Genomic DNA, 4,033 nt, shown 5'->3' on the forward strand with positions numbered 1-4,033 from the left:
GTGAGGGGTGGGAGAGTTAGGGATGGGAGAGGAGGGGTGGGCGGTGGGGTTGAGGGGTGGTAGAGGCGTTGGCGGGGGTGGGAAAGTAGGGGTGCTGCGGAGGGGTGGGGAGTGATTGTGGAGAGTAGGTGAGGGGGTGGGGCATGGGGGTGGTAGAGGAGGGGTGGGAGAGGGAGGGGTGGAGGAGGGGTGTGGGGGGTGGTAGAGGAGGGGTGGGGGTGGGGTGGTAGAGGAGGGGTGGAGAGGAGGGGGTGGGTGTGAGGGTGGGATAGTTGTGGAGGTGAGGAGTGGGGAGAGGAGGGGTGTGGGGGTCTGGGAGCAGGGGCTCTGTGCTGGAGGATGGATCAGTGAGCCGTGTAGGCCGGGCAGGTAGAGAGGTGTCTCCTTCACCTACAGGTCCATGTAGACCCTGAGTTCCCTCTCCCACCGCCTGCCCCTGGCCTCCCTGTGCCGCTCCCTCGCTGCGGTTCACCGTCGCCTCCCGGTGGTCGCGGCGGGGATCGCGGCCCGGCCGCTGGACGGCCTGGGGGTCCCCGGCCTGGAAGTGCGTGACCCTGGGCCGCGGGCCCCTGTGGAAGCCCAGCCCCCGCTGGTCTCTCTTCAGCGCGGTGCTGATGGGGAACTTGCGGCCCTTCCACACAGGGGCCCAGGCCTTCCTCGCGGTCCCAACCGCCCCGCACCATCATGCGGAAGCCCAGGTTGGTATCGGGGATGCTGTAGTGCGTGGGTGCACGGGCCCTGGCCTTGCTCACAAGATGCAGCGTAGACCTCTCGTGTTGTTGCACGCTGTCCTCTGTGTACTCCAGCCCACACACCCGGCACAGCTTCCTCCCCCTCTCCTCCCGCAACTCCCTGCAGAGCAAACGGGAAACCATCCTTAGTGCACGTTTGGCCAGTCCAGTTCAAAGATGGACACACAACTAGACTACGATGGCACAAAACGCTGGAGAACTCAGCGGGTCAGGCAGCATCTGTGGAGAACATGGATAGGTGACGTTTCACAGAGTGCTGGAGTAACTCAGCGGGTCGGGCAGCATCTGTGGAGAGAAGGTATCACAAAATGCTGGAGTAACTCAGCGGGTCAGGCAGCATCTGTGGGGAACATGGATAGGTGACGTTTCACAGAGTGCTGGAGTAACTCAGCGGGTCAGGCAGAATCTCTGGAGAGAAGGAATGGGTGACATTTCGGGTCGAGACTCTTCTTCTTTAGTTCAGTTTAGTTCAGTTCAATTTAGTTCAGATTTAGATTTTTTCAGTTTCAGTTTAGTTTCGTTCAGTTTCAGTTCAGGTCTGAAGAAGGGTCTCGACCCAAAAACGTCACCTATCCATGTTCTCCACAGATGCTGCCTGACCCGCTGAGTTACTCCAGCACTCTGTATCCTTTTGTTTCACATAAGCACTCTTGACTCTCTTAACAAACCTCCCCTGACTCCTTGCAACACATTAATATCCATAGGGGAGTGGCTGTTTTCTGCAGCTGCGGCTCTCCGGCAGTCTCTCTGTCTTTTTTGTTTTTTGTCTATTGTTATCGTTTAAATGTATGTTTTGATTTATTTTTTGCTCTGTATATGTGGGGGGTGGGGAAACCTTTTTTTCCAATCTCCTCAACGGAGATGCGACCTTTACCGTGTCGTATCTCCCGTTCGCGCTACGGCCTAACACCGTGGAGTCGGCGGCCTCCAGCTGGATCGACCTTGAAGACTCCAGGTCGCAGGCCTGGAATTACCATCTCGGAGGCTTCGGCTGTGGGCCCTGCAGACCGCAACATTGGGAGTTCGCAGGTCCCTGGATGGCGACCGGCTTTCGGGAGGTCCAGCCGTAGCAGCTTCGACTGCCCGGAGCGCGAGGTTTGATCGACCCGCTCGCAGGCCCTTCATCGCCCTGCGTGGCCTGGCCGCGGCACTTTCCATCGCCTGGTGGCGGCACAGGACCTTCATCGGCCTGCTCGGCTCGGCCCTGGGACTTTCCATCACCCGGTGGGGGCTTCAAAAGTTGGGAGCCTCGATCGCCTCGTGGCACCACGGGAGAAGACTGAGGAGGAGATAAGACTATTCTTTGCCTTCCATCACAGTGAGGGTGTGCCTGGAGCAATCACTGTGATGGCTGTTTGTGTTAAAAATTGTAATTTGTGTGTCTTGTGTTTTTTTATTGTCTACTGCCGGACCCTGACATGAGAGGACGCTGGCGCTATTTGTTCGCCGCTTCTCCGTCAGGACAGTTCGTTGTTTGTTTTTATGTCTTGACTGTTTTTGTAAAGCGTCTTTGAGCATTTGGAAAAGCGTATAAAAAATAAATGTTTATTATTGTTATCATTATTATTATCCTTAAATGCACAGTTGAATTCTGAATACACCTCCAATGTATTCCTACCAATGCCCAACATAACTGAAATATAACCTCCCTTGATAAATACAAAATGCTGGGAGTAACTCAGTGGGTCATGAAGCATCTCACCTGAGTCACTCCAGCATTATGTGTCTATTTTTTATTTTAACCTCCCGATTTGGGAATGTGCAAGTGAGAGGCTGGAAGGGGAAGATGGGAACGTGTTTCCGCAGAGCCCAGACTACCAAGACCCTCCCCGTACCCGTGGTCTTCCTGTTCCTCTGGACGAGAGTGATATTCCTCCAGAGCAGTCACGATCCCTGCGTGCCCGGCCAGCCCGGGCCAAATCCAGAGCATCGCGCCCAGTGCAATCACACACCCCGACCCACGCCGCTCCGAGACTCAGCAAGTGCCTGACCGCTTCCAGCTGCCCGCTGTACGCTGCGCACATGGTGGCAGTCCAGTAATAACTGTCCCGGAAGTTTATGTCACTTGCTCCCGTCTCCAGCAAACCCCGGAGCATTTTCAGGTCGCCGTCCTGGGCGGATTTCAGCAGCAGATGCCCGTTCCTCTGCCCTCCTTCGGCCTGACGCCCGCCGGGGCCACATGCCCGCTCTCTCCTCGGCTCGGCCTTGTGTTTACGGGCCGCGCTGGTGCTGGTGCTGGCCTGGCTGCTGGAAGCAAGGACGCCCTCATAGAAGCTCCTGGCCTGTTCCCCGTCCAACCCTCCCGCCCCGGGGAGAGGAGAGCAGGGCACCTGCCGCCTGCCGTCCCTCCACGCGTCTCCGTCCCCCACCGCCCGGGTGAAGGTGACCAGCTGCCGGTGGCGGCTCATCGCAAGCAGAAGCTTTTCGCTGTACCTCGCTCGGTACACGTGGCGATACGTCGAACAATACCCCACCGAGCGGCCTCTCTCGATGGTGCCACAGCGGAAAATAAAACAAGCATCGACGTTCTCGGCCTTTCGTCCCCACACGTAATAATCCCTCGTGTCCGCTGCGGCCTCTCTGCCAGTCGTCAGTGGCTTGGACTTCAATCCTGAGAGATATTGTCCACCCGCTGGAGATCCCTTCGGCCTCTGGTCGTCCGGAGAAGGGTCTCGGCCCGAAATGTCGCCTCTTCAGATCTTTTCTCCCCACAGATGCTGCTCGGCCCGCTGAGTTACCGCAGGGTTTTGGTGACTGTCTTCGGTGTGAAGCAGCAAAGGCCGATCGTTGACCCACAGCAACAAGGTGTGATGTGGTGAGGGGAGGGGAGGGGGAGGCTGCTGTCTGTGGGCCTGTTGGCCTGGGCTAGACTGGGGGGGCAAGGCTGCGAGACTAAAGGCAGAAGGGAAAGGCCGGCTGTGCAACTCAAGGCCCAGACTGTGGGTCCAAGGCTAGGCCGCTGCCCCACCACAAGGAGCACAACTCCAGGCCCAGGCTGCGGGTCCAAGGCTAGGCCGCGCCGCGGGGGCTGCTGGGAGTTGTAGTCCGATTGCCAGTAAGTGGCCGCCATGGCGACGGGAGGGGGGGGGGCTCTCTCTTTCTCTCTGCTCTCTCTCTCGCTCCTCCCCCTCTCTCTCTCTCCTCCCCCTCTCTCTCTCTCTCCTCCCCCCTCTCTCTCTCCTCCTCTCTTCTCTCTCTCTCTCTCTCTCTCTCTCTCTCTCTCTCTCTCTCTCTCTCTCTTCCCTCTCTTCCCTCCTCTATCTATGTCTCTCTCTCTATCT

The 4,033-nt window shown here is 57.9% G+C and overlaps 1 pseudogene; it reads right to left on the reverse strand.

Annotated features, from left to right (window-relative positions):
• Window positions 1-390: 390 nt before the first annotated feature.
• On the reverse strand, window positions 391-3,822 carry LOC144602871 (G patch domain and ankyrin repeat-containing protein 1-like; annotated as a pseudogene).
• Between the last annotated feature and the right edge of the window lie 211 nt (window positions 3,823-4,033).

This window comes from Rhinoraja longicauda, chromosome 19 (genome assembly GCF_053455715.1).
Source record: "Rhinoraja longicauda isolate Sanriku21f chromosome 19, sRhiLon1.1, whole genome shotgun sequence".
NCBI lineage: Eukaryota > Metazoa > Chordata > Chondrichthyes > Rajiformes > Arhynchobatidae > Rhinoraja > Rhinoraja longicauda.